Source organism: Aedes aegypti, chromosome 3 (genome assembly GCF_002204515.2).
Source record: "Aedes aegypti strain LVP_AGWG chromosome 3, AaegL5.0 Primary Assembly, whole genome shotgun sequence".
Classification (NCBI taxonomy): domain Eukaryota; kingdom Metazoa; phylum Arthropoda; class Insecta; order Diptera; family Culicidae; genus Aedes; species Aedes aegypti.
This window is the reverse complement of record NC_035109.1, coordinates 261,338,321-261,363,549: the sequence shown is the minus strand read 5'-3', so window position 1 is coordinate 261,363,549 and position 25,229 is coordinate 261,338,321. Positions and strand designations below refer to the sequence as shown.

The window sequence follows — 25,229 nt, the reverse complement described above, 5'->3', positions numbered from 1 at the left end:
GGGCATAGAGTATCTTCGTCAGGGTTGGGAAAAATCTTGAAATTCACTCTACAGTAGCCAAGCAAAGCCAATCACAGTCAGCGAAGCCAGTGAAACTCACGCCCATCGCTGCTGTAGGCAAAAAGCCTTGAAAATAGCAAAACACCCGTTGCTAAGGGCAACCTACAATTACTGTAGAAAAATGTTCTATTTCCCGCTGCATTTCCCGCATTTGGAGCCTTCAATGACACTCATGATTTAGAAAATTCGTGTACCCAACATAGGCTACTTGATGAGATTCACGTTTTTGGAACTACTGTACTGGAGAGCCACGTGGTTGCACTGATCTTTTACATAAGACGTAAGCTTTTAACCTTCTATAATAGGGCCCAGATAGCCGTAGCGGTAAACGCGCAGCTATTCAGCATGACCAAGCTGAGGGTCATGGGTTCGAATCCCACCGGTCGAGGATCTTTTCGGGTTGGAAATTTTCTCGACTTCCCTGGGCATAGAGTATCTTCGTACCTGCCACACGATATACGCATGCAAAAATGGTCATTGGCACAGTAAGCTCTCAGTTAATAACTGTGGAAGTGCTCATAAGAACAATAAGCTGAGAAGCGGGCCCTGTCCCAGCGGGGACGTAATGCCAGAAAGAAGAAGAACACCGTGAATCATTTTGCCTCAAGCGTGCATATTACCCCAGATTCCCTTACTGCCATCTTAAAAAAAAATCGTTCAGATCATCGTTGATTATGGCGAATCCTACGTCTGTTTTTCTATGACAGTAATGAATATCTTTCTCTCACAGAGTCATGTAACATGGAAGGATTGAATGACCAAAACACAACGGTGACCATGTACAAGCAATGGTTATCTGGCGAGTTGGCCCATTGCATTCATTTTGCTCACTTACACCATCATTTTATCACAAAGCACCGCACAAACAATTTGCAGCGTAAGAGGATGCAGCTCATCTTGCCCAGGGAGGCATCTGAGTTGCACTACCATCAACAACAGTAGGTAGGTACCGTGAAACGGGGTAACATTAATCAGCGTAAAATCATTTCGAAAACTTGTAAGTTGCTTAGGGGCCCAAATAGCCGTAGCGGTAAACACGACACTATTCAGCAAGACTAAGCTAAGTTCAAATCCCAGCGGTTGAGGATCTTTTCGTAAAAGAAGTAAGAATATTAAGCTGAGAAGCAGGTTCCCAGTAGGGACGTAATGCCAGAAATAAGAAGAAGTTGCTTCTTAATTCGATATTTTTAAGCTTATTGAAACAAAGGCTTTCGTAAAATATGATTTTTGTTTATAAACATTTCATAATACTGATTTAAATAATTACAATTGTCCTTATTAAAAATTCAAGACAAGCAGTTGCAAAAATGATATAAGCAAAGAAATGCAGTATGAATGAATTAAACAGTGAAGACGATTTTTGTACAGAGCCCTATGCAGTCATGAGGATTTAGTGCCAATACTCGTTTCTACAATTTAAAACTTGCAACAAATGCATGTTTGAAAGAAATTTCGAAGAAATATCTCAAAACAACTGACCAATGTTTCCTCGGATTACGGTACCCCAGTTTTTGTCCAAATTGAGATACCATACCCAAGATCGGCACTGTCGACAACTTAGTCACAGTTATGTCTGTGCTACGGCAAATGGGCACGAGAAAGGGGAAGAAGAAATATGTATCACTACTCTTGCGCACTAATTATCCACCGACATTGTGGCACATTGAGACAAAAGCAAGTTGGTGTCGAGTTGTGTTTGGTGTTGCTTTCTTCTCGAGCTGGTTGTATTCTGGATCTGGTATAACTGTTTTTTATGTTGGCGATGCTGCACAAATTGCACAGTAAGTCATTAAGTTTGATGTTAGTTTTTGTAGAAATAACAACTCAAGTTGCATCATATTCGGTGCATATTGTTGTCGATGCCTTTAAACTCGTAATACTACAGTCAACTCTCCCTTACTCGATATTCCGTAGGGGAATTCGGGGTAAAACCGACACCCTAAGCTTATTGATAAAATTTGTGTACTTTAGCTTGTTAAACGAACCTTAAATGGTTGTACAATCACATATTGATTATAAATCTATCAATCCTTGCGGTAGCTGGATGATATATTAAGGTTATAAAGTGATTTAAATCAAATTGATATTTCATCATTTATAGGTGAGACAATTGAGAGTGCGGGTAAGATCGACACCCTGTTGGGGTAAAACCGACACATGCACTTTGAGCAGAATTTATACGTTGTGAACATCAGAATCACATTGCATATTCAAAAGAATGCTTTAAACATGGCTTTCGACATTTATGACTCTTTCCTCTAAAGGATTATACACATATTACGTAAATGATTGAGGAGAGGCCAAAGATCCACTAAGTATATGTGAAAATTTCAAATGTCCCATGCTAAGATTATAAAGATGGAGTGAATACACGTAGATATTATTAATTTGTGTTCATGGAATGTTTCGAACAGGGACGAAAAAATATGAAAGAATGTCAAGCTGGTTCTAATGAAAATCATCTTTTGCTTACGATTATCACAAAGCGGTTGAGTATCAGCAGTTTAAAAGGAAACTGACAATCTTTCAGCAAGCGCTTTGCCAATCTTTGTTGTGTTGTTGAGGTGAGGATAAAACCAAATAAAAATCAACGAAAAATACACCCAGCAAGCGTCAATGCACACTGGTCTAGGAAGCTAATTTAGGCGGACATGAGGTTTTCGTCAAGATTTATTGATTTTAGAGGCATAGTTTCTTCTGAGAATATGTTCAGAATTTTCAGTACTACAAAATGTACGGATCAAAAATTTTTTTACGGTGATCGCAAAAGTGACGTATACGCCAACTTTTTTTTTATTTTAACGAATCGTAAGTTGGTATGTTCAGCAAAGTTGTAGCAAATGATCATAGAAACAACTTTGCCGAACAAACTTTTTCTCGGATTTGCTTAAGAGCCGAGATAATTAAGTATTTTTTTATTAAAAAATCGTGTTTTGCTCTTAAGTGTTTTATTTTTTAGTTTTATTGGCCTACTATGTTCTACAAAGTTTTCATATTTATCATTTTCTTCAACTTTGCTGAACATACCAAAGTTGTATTTCTTATGGTTTTCATGTTATTTGAGTTTTTCATCTTAAAATTAGCTACTTTGTATGCCTTGTATCTCAACTATGAGCACCTCAAAAAAATATGTCTTTCCACCAAATGATTTTGCAGTCTTTCGAGTACATGTGAGCTAAATTTGGAGAAGATGATATTTTTCTATCTCGTTTAAAATCGATTTTACTAATAGACGGTATGAGATAAACCCATATTTATTGAATATTCATACATGTTCAACTCACAAAAGTCATGGCTACCTAAGCACATCAAACCAAAGGTAACACGTATTTATGTAGAAAGATAAATTACATCAGGGGTATTCACTTAAAGTCTCGTAAAACACAAATCTGCGTAACTACAGCAAGGAAATATTTCAAATGAAATATTCCCTATTTCATGTGACGGAGTGTCAAAACGAATATTTGCAATCTAGTTGTCTAGGTCTAGCCGCTGTCAATCTGATATTTCAGCTCACAATTTGATTATTTTTGGGGTTTACTTTGGATGGATTTTGCAATTTTACGACATACGAATTTATATTACAGATGGTGACAGATATGCAATAGAGGTAAATGGTTTTCGTACCAAAGTTATATCAAAAACAGCGAAGTTTGGTGCTTAGAAATTTTACATATGACCGTTTTTACCAGGGTACATGGAGCTGACTCCGGAACATTGGGGATTGGTGAAGATAGCTCCGTATTCATATTGCCTAAAAACGTTATTCGGCCACTCGTACTTGGATTCGCATAATTCGATTAGGAGGAAGTTAGTGACCTATTTTATAAATCGAGCAGATTCATGTGACTCGTCTGTATTCATTGTCGATCAAAGCAAGCATGCATATTTCAGGGCCCTATTTTATAAGTCGAGTCGATCAAAAAAGCCTCGACTGGAGTCACTGTCGACCAAAAATTCCACTCGACACGGCTCTGTCACTCGAGTTTATCGACAGTTGTCACTCTATGTGACTGGATTACTATGGGAGTCGACGGGTGACATCTGAAATATGCGTGCTTACTGTGATCGACAGTGACTTCAGACGAGTCACGTGAATTCGCTCGAATTACAAAATAGACCCCTCAGATGTCACCCGTCGACTCCCATAGTAATCCAGTCACATAGAGTGACAACTGTCAAAAAACTCGAGTGACAGAGCTGAGTCGAGCGAATTTTTCGGTCGACAGTGACTCCAGTCAAGTCATTTTGATCGACTCGACTTATAAAATAGACCCCTTAAACTTGAATCAAAAACGTTCCCAAACCACTGAAGTAGATAGTCAGGGGTCTATTTTGTAAATCGAGCAGATTCATGTGACTCGTCTGTAATCACTGTCAATCAAAGTAAGCATGCATATTTCAGATGTCACCCGTCGACTGCCATAGTAATCCTGTCACATAGAGTGAGGACTGTCGAAAAAATCGAGTGATAGAGCCGTCTTCTTCTTCTTTTCTGGCGTTACGTCCTCACTGGGACAGAGCCTGCTTCTCAGCTTAGTGTTCTTATGAGCACTTCCACAGTTATTAACTGAGAGCTTACTATGCCAATGATCATTTTTTGCATGCGTATATCGTGTGGTAGGTACGAAGATACTTTATGCCCTGGGAAGTCGAGAAAATTTCCAACCCGAAAAGATCCTCGACCGGTGGGATTCAAACCCACGACCCTCAGCTTGGTCTTGCTGAATAGCTGCGCGTTTACCGCTACGGCTATCTGATCGATAGAGCCGTGTCGAGCGAATTTTTCGGTCGGCAGTGACTCCAGTCGAGTCATTTTGATCGACTCGACTTACAAAATAGGCCCCTCAGTCTATTATTATTTTTCTCACTCAACTGGTACGAAATAAAAGGGATTAGCTGTTCCCGGAGCCACTCAGGCAAAATCACGTATCCGATGTTGTTAAACCGATCGTAATTTTTCCCGTCCTAGATCAAGGTATCCAAATCTGTCGCCATGAAACATATGAAGTTCAACAACAAGATACAAGTTCTTATTGGAATGTGAATCAGCAATCTTTTGTCAGTAATTAATTTCCAATTCACAGTGCAAGAACGTCTTGCTTCCAGCCGGGTATCGAAACATGAAAATGCATTTTCCGAATACGTACTAATAACAAACTGACATTTGACATTTGTTAAATCACCAGAGCGCTCATGGATTGCTGAGCCGTTGGTTTTGAAATAATCCACTGGCAGTTTACGCAATGTCATGGAATATTTCAGATAATCAATTTAGCATGGTTTACGCAGCGCTTTACGCTGTTAAGTGAATACCCCTATCGTTTTTTCAGTTGTTTTCGACTAACTTGGAAGCTTCTGCATGAAATTCATCGTCTTTTCCTCTACCAGTATTTAATCTATTCCTAAGCAAGATCATCCGGTTGGAAGTCAACATAAGCCGTATAAAGTACATATACAAAATTTACAGTCCGATTGAATTCTGTGGCATGATTTTCCCAGAAGCTTCTGATGGATTCCATGTTTCATGTTTTTCTTTGGTAATGCGGCATGCCGGACAACACCACTTGCGTGCAATAGTTGTAGGCGTATCAGTAAGTGTAACAGCATTCTAAGGGATCGCCACGAAAACCCCTCAAAAGAAGGTTGGGGCTGAGACTGAACGAACCTCTTCCAGCTGGTAGGAACTCAAATGGTCGTAACACGACACGCCGCTTTTAACGGGAAGTAGATCTTGTGTATTTCTTTCACTACTGGACTGCGAAGTGCGGTTTCATAAGTGCGAAAGTGTGAATAAAAGTGCGGAATTGCATTGACTCCTGTTGGTGTCTTCAGAGCACTTATTTTTCGGATTACGAAGAATAAGTCCCCCGAAGACACCTACCCGATTTGATTAAATTACGCACTTTTGTTAGCGTTTTCGCACTTGTAAAAACTTCTGAAATAGTCCACTGGTGAAAAAAATGCGCAATACAGTAGCAGAAACAATGGGACTTGCCAAACACCTCTTTTTTCGGATCACAATCATTTTAAAAGTAGCTAACTTTAATCGGGAGATTAACGAGGAGGCATTTGAACAGTATTTGACAAAAACGTAGAGTTAGTATCACCAGTTCCACGATTGATACGTACTCTCTCCAATGGTGCAAAATCTACTTTCGCATGGAGTGATGTTGTCCGGCATGCCGCCGAAGAAGCATATGAAATGCGGAATAAATCTATCAGTAGATTCTGGGAAAATCATGCCACAGAATTCAATCGGACTGTAAATTTTGCATATGTATTTTATACGGCTTATGTTGACTTCCAACCGATAGATTGAGTATTTTCGTCCCTGGTTTCGAAGATGAAGTTGTGACAAATGATTGGTTGTGAAAATAAATACTGTTTTATTTTTACAAAACAGAAAAGTGTAATTATTTTTAGAAAATAAAAATTGTCGAACCTCATGGTTTGCAAATATTTCAAATTTTCAAAGTTGGTTTTCAAGGCTACCTCGATCGTCCCTGCAATCGCATTTGCACTGGTTTTGTGTTCTGAAACTCGATACTTCCCTACCTCGATGGTCTCTTCATGTCGAGTTACGGAGATTTTACTGTATAATGTAATTCCTCTTCGCCCTCCGCAACTGTCCATAAAGGTAGTACTGTTTCCTATGAATTTTGTAGTCGAACATTCTTGAGGACAAAACTTTCGTTTTTAAAAACCAATCTTACATTTAATACTTTATAAACTTGTTTCATCATAAAATTAACCGATTATAAGACAGCGGCCGATTATAAGACAGTATACTACCAACAATTGACATTTTTTTTTAAACAGGAAATACAATTTACTAAAACGGTACCGTCAAATCAAAATGCAGTCAAAAACTTATAAAAAAATTAACTAGACTTCGATTTTTGATAGATTTTCTAGAAAATGTCTCATTTGAATCTAAGTTTATTATTTGGAGACTATCTCTTCTACCTTTTCTAAGGTATATGCCGTTATAGATTTCAATATACGTTAGGCTTGAAACACACTAAAATTTTGCTTTTCGACAAAAATCACACATTGCCATGATAATATTACAAAATAGCTAATATTTGAACCTTTGATTATTAATATTTGAAATTTGGTCCACCTCAGTACACATTACTGCTTTAATAGGCTATATAACGGTTTATAAATACCTCAATTCACATTAAACAGAAGATTTTCTTATCTCATAAACAATTATGATTGCATTATATTTTTACAATAAGCTATCCGCTGGTGATTAGAGCTCATTATCAATAACAATGCCGAAAATCAGCTTATACGACACATAAACCATAAACTCTACCCCCAGCTGCCATCATATTTTCTTCTGCTTTTGTTTCGAACGTTATTTGGTAAAATGATCGAGCGACATGACGCCAGTAGTGGCTAGCCGCACAACATCGCATCAAGAGATGCTTGTGGCAGACAGCTTGCTCCCATACAGTCTGGCACTAGCTCGCTGCTGGGGGGAGATGGAGCAAGCTGTTGGTGTACAAGCGCAATTGTTGAGATTGGGTGCCAAAAATACACACGACTATCTTTATCGTATTTAATTACGTTACAATGATATAGCAACTATTAGAGGCGAACATTATGTAACACACAATCATCCTTTCTAGTAGTTTTCTTTCATTTATATCGGGCAAAACGCAACTTTTATGTAGAAAACTCCACGCACATTGATGAAACGCTGTAAATGGTTGACACCCTGAGAATTTGACACATTTTGAATAACTAAACAGGGAAATCTATTTTTTTATCATTATAAATAGCAATGGAATGGTTTTTGTATGTCACGAATTGGCTTGCGAAAGGGTTACCGGATTTTGATTTCAGTAGAGTGTTTGTGAAGTGTTCCGACGTGTTCATGTGTATAATAAGTAGACGATAGTTACCGAGCAATTCGAAAAAGCGATACTAAACGAAACTGTCAGTTTGAAATGATTTTTTTTTAAAATTTGTTTAAATATAAGCGAAAAACACTTTTTTTCAAATTTATGATGATTGAATTATGTTTTTTTGAGCCTTAAGCTTAATTCTCACAGAATGGGCGATTGTTCAGCTATTGATCCTGAATATATTACCTTAAAAATCAATCTAGAACTGTTTAAGATTCAGTCGCCTAAAAATATACCCCGCATAGCATTGAAACCATATTATGCTAATCGAAGTGATCTGCGTGTTTATTTTTACAACGACCATAGCGCCATAATTCCAACTGTCGAAATCGACAATTCAGGGCCACATCCAATCCCTTAAGTAGGCGTTAAAATTCTACATTTCAGTCATAATAATGGCTGAAACAAAACACCCTTTCAAGGTCTATCCGCGAGCGTAATTTAGCAGGCCCATAGACACCAGCTACCACCATTGATGGCGATGGAAATGTACAGAGGAAATAAACCACGCTCGTGGTTGTCCATGTACGGGGCATCGTGGAGGACCATAGCAGCGTTTAGAAGCGGAGCGGTCTCACCACGTTTGGGTACCCGAGCAGCAATGTATAAATCGCACCTATCTATGCGTACCATAATATGAGACCATAATTAGGTATTGTTCAGTTATCTAGGTTTTGGTAACACCTTCATTCGTTATTATTGTAGTATTAAAATAATTGCTTAAATATCAATAATACCTTGCACAAAGGTACTGGTAAACTATTGAGGACTGCTTGAGGTAGTGAACCACTATTGAAAAATTTCATTTTTACATGTATGTATGTTATGTATTATTCAACTATTGCGATACCTGATCCGGTTGTCAGTGTTGTGATCGTAGAATATGTATTAGGTATTATTTTAGGTATTTCACCGTGAAAAACAAAGAGAAGGGTTATTATTTTTTGATGACTGAATTTGTCGCCATATTGGCTAAATCAACAACCAACATAACAGAAAGGAATTTTTTTTTCCAGAATTATTTGTTTTCAAAATAATTTGTTTTCAGTTTGGTATTACAAATTTCTTTGTGGGTACTAATTTTGTCCTCATTTGACTATGACTGATGACAACATATCAAGTAAGCATTCGAAATTATCAGATATTCAAAATCTAAATTTGTTATTAAGCAGCGATTTCTCCTTGCTCGGGTAACCTTTCGCATGGATGGCAAAAGCTCACGTACACAAAAGCTTTTCAGAAAATCAAAAGAAGCAAAACCCTGGGCACGGAAAAATCTCCTGCAACAGCGGGAAAGGCACGTTTGAGTGCGTTACGGAACGTTGACTCGACGAGGTTTGGCTCAACACAGCTACAATTCACAGCGCTAAACGTGGCCGGCCACGGTGGAAAGCCTACGACCAGCGCAGTCAGTCAGCTGTTGTGTGTGAACCGAACTTTGACATTCAGCCAGAGAGGAGATGGTAGTGAAAGAGGCTGGTCAGCCATCCGTTATACGACCCTAGCAATTAAGAAGCTGTACAATGCGGAATGGGTAAGAACATTGTGCAAAACTTTTTCCTAAGCACAATCGTATTCTCATGCTGGGCGTACACGAATTCTTTCTGCTATTGGAAGAATTTAAAACTACTTATAGAAATAAAAAAGTCCTTTCCTTGTTTTAAAAACAGTACTTGTTATTACTATTTTTTTACTATTCATCCCTTTTTGATCCCTTTTTGGCTCCGAGGCTTCGATTTTTCGTTGAACCCGTTAGCGAAAGCTAGCGGTTAAAATCCTTCTTGGACACCGTCTTGGAAATAAACCTCTTAGAAGGTCTCGACTTCTTTCGTTTATTAACTAAACATGGTTACAACCACGAACAAAAGAAAAGGTGAATCTCTGAATTATGATTTATTATGAAAAAGAGAACCCAATCTGGCATTGTTCGGAAAGGGCTTTCTCAAGAATACATTAGTTCATTTTAACAAAAAAGATCTAAATAATATTAAAGATTTAGAAAAAGCAAGTCTTATGTTCGATGTCCGTGTGACATGGGAACATTCCCAGAAACAGTGAGGGAATTTCCAGAACCCCACTCAGTGCCGTCGGTGCCAAAAGTGGGGTCATGGTACAAAAAATTGTCGCATGGATGCTAAATGCATGATTTGCGGAGATTCTTCTCACGCTAAGGACATCTGTCCAGTGAGGGATGACATCGATAAGTTCATATGCGTTAATTGCGGGGGCAACCATAAGTCAAATTTTTGGGCTTGCCCTTTGCGTAAGCGAGTCGTCGAGGCTCGTGCCAGGCAGATGAACGGTAATATCCGTTACGATAACGGTCATTTTCGGAATTTGCCTGGTAGAGTATCGAACAATGCTCATTTTTCAGTTAACGATCGCTTGATTAGGAATCATACCCACCAGGAAGATCATAATCATGCTCATTCACAAACTAATTTTAATCCGTCGGGTAGGCGTTCGAATCTTCTTATTTCGAATGTATCTACCCACGGAAAATCCTTTGCTGATATCGTAGCAGGTAATTTGAACTCCTCCCCTATTCGTACTATGAGTACCCATTCTACTTGTTTGAAATCAAATGGAAAAAACCCTACCGCCACAGGTAACATTTACTGCGCCTCTTCGTCTACCGAAAATTCTAATGGGAAATCATCAAATGTACCCACTTCAAGTGATATGTCTGCCTCTGATTTTAATTTTCTAACTGAACAATTGAATGTAATGATTGATGCAATATTCAAAGCCACCACTATGACTGAAGCAGTCCAAGTTGGTGTAAAATTTACAAATCAAATTGTTATTGGATTACGTTTTTCTAATGGATCCAAATAATAATTTAAATATTTTAAATTGGAATGCTCGTTCTCTGAATGGTAAAGAGGACGAGCTGTTTAATTTTCTTACCGTTAATAATGTGCATATAGCAGTTATTACCGAAACGTATTTAAAACCTGGATCTAAACTCAAAAGAGATCCTAACTTTTTTGTTTATCTTAAAGATCGACTTGATGGGCCATGTGGGGGAGTTGCAATCATCGTTCATAGGCGTATAAAACATCAACTGTTTTCGTCAATTGAAACTAAAATTTCTTAAACTTTAGGTGTTTCTGTTGAACACACAACTTGGTTAATATACTTTCATAGCTGCCTATTTGCCTTTTCAATGCTTAAGAAAGTAAGTTAATTTGCTCTAAACTGACTTACGAAAATTGACTCGCAATAAGTCAAAAAAGTTTGTTATTGGTGACTTTAATGCCAAACATCGGTCATTGAATAATACACAAAGTAATTCCAACGGCAGAATTTTATTTGATGAGTGCTCTTCAGGATATTTTTCAATTAAATACCCTGATAGCCCTACATGTTTCCGACTGGATTATGTATGGAAATTATATGACAGGAATGGAGAAAGATATCAAGAAACGTTTTGCACAATTAAGAACCAAACATTTTGAGAATAAAATTTCTCAATTCGACCCTGGTTCTAAGCCCTTTTGGAAATTATTTAAAATTTTGAAAAAACCTCAGAAGCCAATACTGGTATTGAAAGAGGAAAACAAATTATTCCTAACTAATTGCGAAAAAGCTCAAAAACTTGCTATGCAGTTTGAAAGCGAGCACAATTTCAATTTAGGACTTACTAGCACAATCGAAAATCAAGTTACTCAGGATTTCGAAAATATTCTCAATCAAAAGAACGTTTTCGAAAATTCCTGGGAGACTGATTTGGAAGAAATGAGAACTATTATTAAAAAATCGAATATATGAAAGCCCTTGGAATTTTCTACATCCTCATAAAAAAAACTTCCAGAAAGTAGCTTATCATTCTTAGTTGATATAAAACTTCTAGCTATCGTCCAATCAGTTTGCTTTTCTCCATCAGTAAACTTTTTGAAAACGTCATTTTGAACAGAATGATGGCCCACATCAACGAAAATTAAAATTTTACCAATGAACAGTTCGGATTCCGCCATGGACATTCGACCACTCATTAACTTTTATGTGTAACAAATTCGATCCTTTCCAACAAATCCAAAGGCTATTCTACTGGTCTTGCTCTTCTAGACATAGAAAAAGCATTCGACAGTGTTTGGCATGAAGGTTTGATCGTAAAATTAAAAAACTTTAATTTTCCAACATACATTGTTAGAATAATTCAAAGTTATCTGTCCAACCGCTCACTTCAGATTAATTATCTAAACTCCAGATCTGAAAGACTTCCTGTAAGAGCTGTATTTTTCATCTGACTTACCTGAGTTACCTCAGGGATGTCAAAAATCCTTGTTTGCGGATGACACAGGCCTTTCCGCCAAAGGACGAAGCCTGCGTGTCATCTGTAGTCGATTGCAAAAAAGTTTGGATATTTGCAAAAATGGAAGATTTCTTTTAATGCTTCCGAAACTCAACTATTGATCTTCCCACATAAACCAAAAGTTCTTTATTTGGAACCTTCAAGTAGACATGTTGTCACGAAGAGAGGGGTTCCAATAAATTTGTCAGATGAAATTAAGTATATGAGCCCTAGATGCTTAATTTAATCTGACCAATTAATTGGAATAAATAAGAATTTAACTTTCAACAATCACATTGAGGGCATTCAAGCCAAATGTAACAAATATGTAAAATGTCTCTATCCCCTTATTAATAGAAAATCAAAACTTTGTCTTAAGAACAAGCGTTTGATAGTCAAACAAATTTGCAGGCCAGCCATGTTGTATGCTGTACCAATATGGACTAGCTGTTGTAATACCAGGAAGAAAGCTCTGCAAAGAATTCAAAATAAAAGTTTGAAAATGATTCTGCAGCTTCCCCCTGGTATAGTACCAATGAGTTACATAGAATATCCAATATTGAAACATTGGAACAAATGAGTTTTGTTGTTCTCTTATAAGCAGGTGTAATCAACTCACCTGTAAAAAATCTGAACTGCTACGGCAAATGAAATGTAATATGTTGTTAACAAAATGTTAATATAATTTTAAATTTGTTTTACCAAATTAGAATGATAGTGTTGTCTAATAACACAGAACACCTAGATATAAGAAAAGAAGGTAATGTTTGGGGCCCAGATAGCCGTAGCGGTAAACGCGCAGCTATTCAGCATGACCAAGCTGAGGGTCGTGGGTTCGAATCCCACCGGTCGAGGATCTTTTCGGGTTGGAAATTTTCTCGACTTCCCAGGGCATAGAATATCTCCGTACCTGCCACACGATATACACATGCAAAATAAGTTAATAACTGTGGAAGTGCTCATAATAACACTAAGCTGAGAAGCAGGCTCTGTCCCAGTGGGGACGTAACGCCAAAGAAGAAGAAGTTTGGAATGATACTAATAAAAAAAATTAAAAAAAATCTAAAAATATTTTAGAGTAATTTTCTTGAACTTAGAAGACGCCAATTATCGTACTGATGCTGTGTACGAATTACGATGGTTGTCCAATGACTATTTTCAATTTCCTTGTGTTGGTAAGAAGCATATTTTTGTGTAGGACAGTGATGCTTAAACATAAACGGTTTATAAATTATTACTAACTTATAAATTATTACTAACTTTATAAATTATTACTACGAAAAATTAAGAATAGTGTCACATTTGATGACATCGAAAATGTTGCACTGTGTAGTAGTCATGTATTTCTGGGTAATACATTGCCCCAACATTAAACGACCTAGACGTAACCACTCGTCAGCACGAAATTTCGATAAGCGATGATGGCAAGGGTCAACTATTTACGATTTTGAACAAACGTATGACCAACGACGTTTCTTCAGATACTCGTGGAAGGGCACTCACAAGAAAACCATCAACCTATCGCGCACTGCACCTGCCATTTTTGAATAATTTAAACGGAGAAACAGGACATACAAGGCAGTATACATAGGACGATGCCGTACATGTTGCACCACAAGGAAGGAGCCACAGTTGGTATTTTGTGGCCACCATCGTCCAAGTGACGTCGTACAACCGTTTTTCCCATCGTTTCCGCCAAAGCCAAGCCAACATCACAAGCAAATAAAAGCAGGTCAAGTGTGTCGCCGTTGGCCTTTTGGGTCTCCCCATGTGTAGTTAAATAGAAATTCGAGGGTAGTTCCATACGCTGATGAGCGTCTTCGCTGCTTATGTTCGTCGCCATAGCAGAAGGGAGATACGTAGATATACGTATATTCCATTGAATGGCCTTGAAAGTATTCGTTGGGCAATTTGCTGTTTTGGATGGAAATTTACCAAGCGTAATACAGGGTGTCCGCAAATTATCCGTACAAACTTTGAAGACCTGGCTGTATACAATCAAGCATAATAAATTCAATATTCTTGCATGGTTTTATGCATTGGCTTATTATGTTCTTAAGAAATAAGTTTGACACATTTCCGATTTCAAATAATTGCAAAACCAACCCAAATGTATTGAGGTGTCTTAAAGGGAGCGGTTTTCCGAGGTTTATGACGGAAGAGAAATGTCCATAGAACTCACTGGATTTGAACCGTACAATTTTCTATTTCCAGTCTAACATGAAGTCACTAACCTGTAGATTACTTCAAATAATAATAGGACATTTGGATTCATCTCTGTTAGGTTTTAGGGATAACACATCCCCAGTATGACTAGCGGCCCTCAGGAAAAACGTCTCCGAAAAATTTAAATTTGCCAATCTCAGTAACAAGCAATCATTTCGAAATTTTTTAAAGTTGTATTTTGTGTTAACATATAGATGTATTATAAAAGGTACATGGACATTGATTTTTCATTGTTTTCAATGTGAGATCATCTTTCCAATATTTTGCTGTTCGGATTATTTGCGGATACCCTGTAATTGCGTGAAATTGACTTGTAAACATGGCCCCCGTTCCTGCAAGACTTTATGCTGCGGCGTTGTGCTTGTTCGACGCCTACACGTTAAACCACTGACTTAATTGCTGGTGTTGCTCATGATGTTGCACAACCGGCTAACCGCGACTTGCGACGTTGGCTCTATCCACGCCCACGACCGATTCGAAGTTTGCCTGAATCGATAACTCACTTCAGTGGTTTGAGCTGGCAAAAAAATCAAACCACGGATGAAAAGGCATCGTGGTAGGGGAACATTGTTTCCAAATCCTAACAGCGCCACCAATTAGTGACCTTTTCTGAAGTCACCGCGACTACTATCCAAGCTTATGAAGATGAAAAGATTTATTGCGAAAAAGGTGATTTTGATGACCTTTTTATCCTGCTGAGAGGATGATTTACTGCGTTGTACGATACTACACTGGTCGTCATGTGGTGTCCAGCGTAATTACGAATGCGTTTTTCCTATCTTTTATTTTATTTCTTTATCTTTTTATGAGTATCATTCCAAACATTAAATTTATTTCTTATATCTAGGTATACTGTCTTAGGCAATACTAATTTAGCAAAACTAAATTAAGCAATTATGAACATTATATTATCAACATAGTACATTCCATTGTACGTAACAGTTCAGAATATTTATATGTAAATTTAATTAACTAAACAAATTTCAAAGAGGCAAATCTGTGCTTATGTTCACGATAAGCAATTTATTTTCGATTATCAATCTGGATATCGTCCAGGTCACAGTACTAACAATGCAATTATAAAAATCTGCGATGACATTGGTATCTTCTTGGATAAAGGAAATAAAGTCATTATGATATTCCTGGATTTCTCTAAGATCTTCGATTTCATATCACATTCGGTGCGTAATAAGCTAGCAGAAAAAAAAATATTTTCTAGAAAATCCGTCCAATTGATTCAATTATAGGTACTTGCAGAATCGTAAGCAGGCCGTTTTTTCTAATGGTATTTAATTAAGTTTTCTTAATATCAACTAGGGCATTCCGCAAGGATCTATTTATGTCCTATCTTATTAGTTTTTACACACATTTTAATTTTATAGGCTTCATGGCCATGCGGTTAGCGGCGTCAGTCGTTTTTTTTGATTATTTTTAGTTTGTAATTCGACCAAACGGCATTCGGCCAAATGACCCGCTCGCCCAGATGACATTGGGCCAAATGGCGTTCAGACAAATGGCATTCTACAAAATGGAGGTTAATTCCAAATAGTCTTTAAAATGTTTTGGTTTGAAACCTTGATATCCTTCATAACCAATTTTCCATACTGATACAGCTACAACATAGCCGGTCTGAAAATTTGTTTGATTTGTTCTTATGTTCGATGAAGTTGTCTTTATTTGAGATGCTTTAACTGATTCGCATCTTAAAGAAGTTCTTAACAACAAGTCAAAGTTTTGCTCTTTTGCCAATAATTGGATACATACATTTTATATATTTGTAACTTTTGGCTGGAATGCCCTCAATGTGATTTCATTTTAAAAAGTAAAATTTTTGTATAACATGAGTCCTAGAAACTCAACCTCGTCTGACAAATCCATTGGAATCCCAATAACGTCCACGACTACAAAGCAAATTAGTGCTAAAGATATCTAGGTTCGATTCCCGGCCAGTCCAAAATATTCCAGTAATGGAAATTTCCTTGACTCCTTGAGAGTATCATCGTACCTGTCACACGATATATGAACGCAGAAAGGGTACTTTGGCAAATAATGCTTTAAGTCAAAAACTGTGGAAATGCTCTTAGAACACTAAGCTCAAAAGCAGTCTCTGTGGAGACGTAATATCAAGAAGAAAACAGATGTATACGCAAACTCAAAGGTAAAAAGTTGTTTTGAAAAAAATGGAACGGTATTGTCAAGAAAAATGCCAAAAGGTGCACAATAGATATTTAGTCAGCCTAGTGAGCAAGGCATATGAAAACTGAGTTGTAACAACAGACAAAGTGCTTGTGGTATAGAAAGGATATAACATGAAACTATAGTTGTTATAAATTTCAGTCATTCTGTAACAAAAGGGTATATAACACGCAATAACTTTTGAATCAAAATTTTACTAAACGCCAACTAGCACAAAGTGCATCTTCGTTCTCTTCAGTAAAAGTGATGCTCATCATCAAAAGATTTAGATTGATGTTTAAACGAGAATTTAACATATAAAGAGCTATTGAGACAGTTCGGATTTTTCAGAAACCACCCTAACAAACTAGTTAAACATTATAAAATCCATAAAACAAAAGAGATTAAGACAGTTGGTTCAAGTTTACTCTAAATCAATAATTATACACCTTTGTAGAAGGGGCCTTTCTAAGCCGAGTGGTTAGAGTCTGCGGCTACAAAGCAAAGCCATACTGAAGGTGTCTGGGTTCGATTCCCAGTTGGTCCAGGATCTTTTCGTACTGGAAATTTTCTTGGCTTTCCTGGGCATAGAGTATCATCGTACCTGCCACACGATATACGAATGCAAAAATGGAACTTTGGCAAAGAAAGCTCTCAGTTTATAACTGTGGAAGTGCTCATAAAAACACTAAGCTGAGAAGCAGGCACTGTGCTAATGAGGACGTCATGCCAAGGAGAAGAAGAAGATATTAGTAGGATATTGTATGCTCCGTAAATTTCAGTACAATAATTACCCATAGAAACGTTTTTCCAAGCACTGTTAGCTATTGCCGCTAGTTTTTGTCTAAGAATTTTAAGTACTAATGTAGATGTACTGTTTTTTTGCCCTGCTCTAATTTTTACCCCCTTCGTTTATAATTTCTAATAAAGAGGCGAAAATGAATGCAGCGTTCTTGGGGGCAAAGATTAGATTCTCTTATCTCTCTGATGTAGAATAATCTGAAAATTTTGGTGATAATATTCCTGAATGGCATCAGATCATCAATATATTAATTATGTTCGAAAGATCGCATTTCCTTTCGCTTATCTCGGAAAAACTGTGGCTTCATTCTTCTGCTTAAGAGTGCTGTTAACGTTCGATGAAATGATGTTTTATTGAATTAAAATCACAATATTAGAAAAAAATCTTTCTGTTCCATTTGAAGGGGGTAAAAGCAAAGTGCTTTGCTATGCAAAAAAATTATATTAAAGTCAAATAAAGCTTATTTTCAAGCAATTAACTTTTTGTTTTCGTTGAACAGATAAACCAGCTTAAAATATTATTGGAAAGCTTGAAAACAAAAAATCTTCATATTTATAAAAAAACGACATAAATTTTACTAAAATCGTTTCTGTATTTGTGGAGCTCAAGCACAAATGGGTCTAGGTGACATTTTGGTCGGTTTTGAGTTACGTATACTCAAATATTTTACAATTTTTAAGTTTCTTAACGGTAGTTTCGTCCCCCGTCCTCGTAGTAAATTGGATTGTTTTCTCGGCTCCCATACAATTGGTAGCAATTGGGAACTTGCTGATAAAACTTAGAAGGGGGTTTTCTTGAAACTAGGTTTTTGTCACTTAGACCCCTTTTCTTCTAATAGCCTCTTTTATCACATTTTCAAATATTCTGAAACAAAATAACTTCAAAAATCCTACTAATAAGCCTTCTAATTCTTTATCGAACTAATTTTCAACAGAACTGCGACTAACGGTTCATCTACCCTATCACCTGTTCAAAGTTTATACATCACACCAACTGTAGCTGGCTCAACCATTTTCCACTCAACCAAAGCGGAAGGGATTTCGTAATTCAATAACTGTGTAGGGCAGTCGTTTCCCTCACATAAATTTCGAAGCAAGGAATTTCCCACCAACCCGAGAAGATCGGCAAATGTTTATAAATATAACCCAGCTCGAATTTTGTCGACAGGCAGATTCCCTTGTATACATTTCGGACAGAAGACCTCGATTGGAAAATTTATTGCTCTTTTAATTGAGGAAATAGTTGCGCGAAGGCCCGGAAAGCGAAGAAGACGCGAAAATCCTCTGAAACTAATAGAAGGTAGTGCGCCCATACGTGGCGGTGCTCTCCCGGAACGGGGTTTTTCTAAACACATTCCACGCCATGACTTGACGTGATCCAATCCAGAAGAGTAGGTAGTGTGTAAATGTACAAAGTGTTAGATAGTAATAGAATATTTAAATTGTTTTAATTGTAGAAAATAGAAGGGGTTTACGTTACCTTTTGGAGTGGATTTTCAACAATTCGGAAGTTGTCGTTCGAACTTGACTCGCTTCGTTGAACTCGGTCGGATTTTGATGAAACGAACTCGTGTAAAAATGGTCGAAAATTGTTCAACGGTGCTCGGGATGCCTTGCCTCTAATTTACGGGAAGGCGTTCGCTTTCAGCTTGTATCTCTTTCGGTTAATTCAGCGAAGAGTTGCTTGTTTGTTCGATCAAGCAGAGGTTTTCTCCAACAGCACCTACACAATGAAATACTGCTCAACGCGTTCCCAGCGAAGCAGAATTGGTGAATGAAGAATATCGTTATTTAAAACAAAACCACGAGAGCAAAAATTTCCACGTTTTACTTTTTTCTTCCTTCTTCTCACTTGGAACAATCACTTTGCAGCTCTTCTTTGTGTAATATAATTTTCCCCTTTGCTCACGTCACTAAGATCAAATTTATTTCGAACTTAAAATAATCATAAGTATTAAAAGGCCAGCTTGGGAAACTTAATCACGAAAGATATGGCCTTTTAGGCAAACGTAAAATCTTCGTTAGCTATTCACTTTAGTAACACTCATGAATATGTGTTCTAATGACGAGGAATGCGATTAGCTTCCTTTAGAACATGTTCCTACTCTCCAATCGAACTTGGCAGGAGGTATTACTTGCAACTAACGAGCAGCTACTAACGGTAGAGCAACGTATATTTTCGATTATCTCGCAGAGATCTTCACTGTCCCAACTCCAAACCACAACTGACTTCACCTCAACAGTCTGAGCAACTTCAAAGTCTTCAGCACTTGGATAGTGCTTTCTGTGGCAGTGTGCAACACGATATTTTCCTCCACAACACTATTGCCTTTCTCTTCGGTACACATAGCTCATGGCCGCCGCCGCCACCACACGACCCACACTGGCACACAACGTCCGACTTAACCCGAAACTCCCCTTTCCTGAGCTAGTGTGGCATTTGATCCACAAACATGAGCGCAGTAATAAAACCTGTTCAACTCGTTTTTCACCACGTTTTACCAACCTAGGTTCTATTCACCTGAAATTCCCTTTTCTACCCCTTTTTATTTCACCTTCGTAAGTTTGTTCTCTAGCCGTTTCCTTATTTGAACTTCTTCTCTCCAACAGCAGCAATGCTTGACTAAAACATGCTTTGCCAACCCAGACCCAGTCCAACTGACCACGTCTTCGGCTATCCCAGACAACACGAAAAAATAGAATGGAAACAAAATTTGTTTAGCCTTGCTTCTTCATGTGGCTGGACGTGGCCGGTGGTGGTCCTGGTCGATGTGTGTTGAAAAGATCGAGAAATAAACAAACAAAAACCAAAATAAATCAACACACTCTCAATGCTGGAAGTCAACATTGCACTCCCACGACGGCAACTCGGCTCTACCAGCACCAGCAACATAACCGATACATATTGGATACATACTACTGCATGCGAAGCGAAACATGATTCCTAGCAAAGCGACGAGGCGCTATGTTTGAAAGGGGGCCAGCACGAAAACATGTATAGAGGGAAAATCGATGTCGAGGTGCACATACTATGAAAGAAAAACGAATAGAATACCACGACGAGGGAAAAACTTTGCACTGTAAACCTGGCATTACCCTTTAAAGTGTAAAAAGTACCCACTATTTTCTGATATATGAAACTGTCAAAATAAAGAGTAGTTCAAAATTTTGCATAGTGGGTAATTTTTGCCCATTTGTAAGTTCCAATGGTTTACCCTTTAATGAGTGAAAACATTCTTAAGATATTTTGGCGGAAGCTGTTCTTTAGTTCGTATTGTAACTGGAGTCGCGTCTGGGTCGCTGATAATGGAGAAGTGTCTAGATTTGCAGGTGAGTACAAAATCGGAAAACATTATCCATCTCATTTAAAGATACGCTGTTGTTTTTACAGAATGGATATTAGAACCAAAAACTTCGTTGCTGTTCGTTCAGTCAGGACCATGATACCAGATAGGAAACTGCGGCTAAACGCCCGAGAGCCGGTCGGGACACGCAGCATCCCCCCACGCAGCAGAAATTTTAATTTACTTTTATGTATAACAAAAGCAATATTTATTGAACTTAATAAAGTGCAAAACTGCTGATTTTTTGTCCCTTATTTATTATTATTATTATTCATAAATTGATTTCAAATTGTTATTATAAGTCGTGAAACTAGAAACAGAGTAAAATTTACTCTCTTTCCTAACTGAATTCATTTCGAATAGTGGGTAAAATTTACTCGTCAGTTTGACGTACAAGCTGTTTACTCTTTAATGGGTACAGGCCCTTTACTCTTTTTATGAGTTAAACTAGTTTCTCTCAAAGAGGGTACTTTTTTACCCTTTAAAGGGTACTTTAGTCTTACAGTGTGCAGTATCGGTGCATGGCGTTGAACGGTTAGCAAATAATGGGATTTTCATCAAAAAATTGCTTTTAAATTTTAGAACACGGTAAATATAATATAATACGATAAAGTTCACCGACATAATTTCTAGTGATCCCGAGCAGAAAATCATTGCAAACGAGTATTATATTTTGCATTGTATATCACAGACTGACTGTACAGGGTGTCCGCAAATTATCCGTGCAAACTTTTAAGGTATGACTCTATGAAATAAAGCAGAATAAGTTCACTATTTTTGCTTGGTTCAATATATTGACCTATTATATTCACAATCAGTTAGTTTGATACATTTTCGATTTTAAACAGCTATTTGACAAACTAAGCTAAATGTGTTGAGTGGTCTTAGAGAGAGTCGATTTCCGATCTTTATGACGAAAGAGAAATGTTCATAGAATTCACTGAATTTAAATCGTATACAGTAATTTCTCGATTACATCACGGATCCTCAAAATTTTGGTGTGATATACTGAAACGTGATATGATAAAACAGTGTTTTTTGCCTGACTGACCTTTTCAAAATGCATCAAATAGGAAAGTATGGGTTGTTTTAGGATTATCATGTTGTGAAAAACGTGTGAAAATTATATGATTATCATAGCGTGATATAATTGAAAATAAAACCGTGTTTAAATCGAGCGTGACAAAATGAAGCGCAATAAATCTGAGCAGTGATAGAATCGAGAAACTACTGTATTTGTTTTGCCCTTTCTTGAAGCCGTTTACCTGTAGAGTATTTTGAGTAATAATAGGACATAACGTCTCCGAAATATTAAAATTTGCATATCTCAGTAAGAAGCAAGCATTTCAGAATAATTTAAACTTCTATTTTGTGTTAACATATAGATGTGTTAAAAAAAGGTACATATACATTGGCTTATTGATACCGTTTTGATTCATATTACGGACAGCTACAAATTCCGGACACTGTACTTTGTATGGGAAACATTTTACACGAAATGTTTCAATTTTTGCCGTTCAAATGTTCTCACTTTTGAGGTTCGTTTTAGTCAACATTTTCCACAGATATCTATGAAAGTGTAGAATGCTCAGCTGCCTTAAACGCTTCTTTAGTGGTTGGTTGATCTCAATTTTTGATTTGAGTTTTCTTTAGAGATGGTCGGGTTTCACATTTTTCAAACCCGAACCCGACCCGTACCAGACTTATTTTATTTCTTAAAACCCGGACCCGACCCGAACCCGAGACTGTAGATGTAAAGCAAACCCGGACCCGACCCGAACCCGAAAAATTTTCGCTGTTCAAACCCGAACCCGACCCGAAACCCGAAAAAATTTTCTAAGAAAAACCCGAATAGAACCCGAGTTTAAAAAGATGATAAATTCATCGTTTCTGATGCATAGGGAAGCTTTTAGGTTGTTATTCTGTTTTCCATTCTCAGCAAACCTGACTAAACCCGACTTTTTTCAGGCCCGAACCCGACTCGTACCCGATAATTTTGTAGCTTTCAAACCCGACCCGAACCCGAACCCGAAAAATTTAAAATTTTCAAGTCCGAACCTGACCCGAACCCGTCGGGTTTGGGTTCGGGTCGGGTTTCGGGTTTGAAAACCCGAGACCCGACCATCTCTATTTTCTATCTATGATTTTCATGAATTGTCGGATAACAACCCGGTGAAAATGGTTCTTGAAAACAATCCGACCGACACAAGATCACGTGGTACACAGCGAGTAAGATGGGTCGATCAAGTTGAGGACGATCTACCGTTTTGACTCATGTTCAGAACACTTAAGGCCAACAGTGATTTCAAATACATCTGATTGGCATAAATTGACTGATATTAGTGTAAATTTTCATTTCTTCACAAAGCCTAACTGCTAGCTGTTGGGTGTACCAATAATAATGTCGATTTAATTAGTTTTAATATTGTTTTTACGCAAAAGTATGAACCAACATTTTGATTCAAATTCCGAACACTGTGTTCATTCTGTCTCATATTCCGAACACCTTGATTCAAATTCCGAACAGCACTAATAAATCGTATCCAAATGAATAATTTCGCAAATAAATTCATCTGAGCTTATTCTACTGGTCTCAAACTAGAGAATCATCACTACTGCCGCGGTATCAATCATATTGGAGGCGTTAAAATTGAATTGCAATTGACTGCCATTTTCTTGTTATTTGGTGACATATTTCAGAGAAACATTTCAACCAAACTGCCATACAAAAACTGAGTGTTCGGAATATGAGTCTGTTCGGAATTTGAGACAAAACGGTACCAACACTTCGCAGAATGCGTGGCTGGCGACGGGCAGCCATGGACCGAGTCGAATGGAGACATCTCCTACGTACATCAGAGGCCACCCAAGCCTTAGCCTGACTTGTAAGGTGAGTCGTATAACAATTACAAAAATGTTACATTGTCATGATAAAAATGTTACCCAGACAAGCAGAAGTCGCATAAAAGTTCACGTAATAACTCGTTTATTCATACAAATTACATCAAACCCGTAAAACACAGTGAATGAAATCGTCAGTTTGATGAGTTCCCTCGCATAGATCGTTATTTTTAGAGTTCATGTGTGCATTTTTTTCGTACCGTACACTCGTACAAAGTAGGTCAAATCAATCCGTAGCAGCGGTCAAATCAACATTTGTTAAGTCGCTCACAGACTAGTTCGGTAGAAAATTTACACACTCGTATTGTATGCTATTTGTCATCACATAATATATACACGTATATCGCCTCCACTTTTGTACGTAGAAGGCCTTTTCGCGACCTCTTATATGTGAAATTCTGCACTCAACAATTTTACCAAGAAAAATAAAATGGAACAGCTTATTAAGTCATGAGAGCTATACTTATCCAAATAAAAGCATACCTTAATTTGGTATGTGATTGTTATAGGCTTGATTTTTTCTTCTGATTGGGATGTTCTTCTGATTGTACGTAGGGATTTGATGCTGGTAATGGAACCTTTGCAAATTATGTGTACTACTACAAAATTTTCAAGAGAACTACACACTTAAATTATTTCACCGACCTGAGTAAAATTTTTCGCCGAGAACCCAACTGCTGAGAATTCGGTAATTTTTAACGCCGAATTTCGGTACTTATTTTACCGAGATTTCGGCAATCCGAATTTTTTGCCGAGATTTCGGCGAACGTTACCAAGATTCGGTAAACGTTTACCGAGATCTCGGTAAAAGTTTTACCGAGAATCGTCAAATGATTACCGAGATATCAGCTGTTGGGTTCTCGGCGAAACCGTTTAAGTGTGTAGAACTAGAGAACTATAGAACGTTTTTATAAACCTTCGAAGAATCACTGTTGTTGTTAGTAGATCTGGAGATATAAGTTAAAACTTGTTCTGAAACGGTTGTAGAACTCGAAACATGGTAATGTTATCAGCATGTGTTAATATTAATCTTGTTCAAAATCCTCCATGAATTCATCTATAGTGCTTATATGTCATAGGTCCAGCATTCAAAGGAGTATTAACCTCGTCCAAAAACATTCAAAAGATCTCTCGTCACGCTTGTAGATCTGTTGGCCAATACTCCAAATAGTTCTTGGATAATTTTACGTAACAATAGTACTATTCGGATATCCCACAAGTTATGAGATCTATTATGACATCATCCCTATACTTGGTGTACTTCATGTCGTATTTCTCAATTGCCTTTGAGGGCAAATAAAGCATCGATTTTGATACAGTTATAGCTTTATTTTCTCAGAAACATCTGAAGAAATCAATTAAGTTCAAATGGTTCCGTTATTTAGAGCCTTCACGAAGAATAGGGTCCTAAAGGCCTGTCCCAATTTTAGTGCCAAACGCTTATGTTTAGGCCAAAAACACATGTTTACTCAATTTTTTAATATTTTTCTTTTGTTTAAGACC

The 25,229-nt window shown here is 37.4% G+C and overlaps 2 protein-coding genes across 5 annotated transcripts in view; both read right to left on the bottom strand.

Moving 5' to 3' along the window:
- The window catches only part of LOC5571110 (protein yippee-like CG15309), a 304,844-nt gene that overhangs the window by 180,370 nt on the left and 99,245 nt on the right, over positions 1–25,229 (bottom strand). The window contains exon 1 of one of the 3 annotated variants that reach the window (XM_021850474.1): positions 18,962–19,703. The exons of the other annotated variants lie outside the window; for them this stretch is intronic. The gene's annotated coding sequence lies outside the window, so the exon portion shown is untranslated. Of the gene's footprint in view, positions 1–18,961; positions 19,704–25,229 lie in introns of those variants that run through there. 3 annotated transcript variants of the gene reach the window in all.
- Positions 1–25,229, bottom strand: part of LOC5571108 (ras-related protein Rab-23) — a 159,998-nt gene that overhangs the window by 35,550 nt on the left and 99,219 nt on the right. Inside the window, exon 1 of one of the 2 annotated variants that reach the window (XM_021850472.1) lies at positions 18,962–19,083. The exons of the other annotated variant lie outside the window; for it this stretch is intronic. The gene's annotated coding sequence lies outside the window, so the exon portion shown is untranslated. Of the gene's footprint in view, positions 1–18,961; positions 19,084–25,229 lie in introns of those variants that run through there. 2 annotated transcript variants of the gene reach the window in all.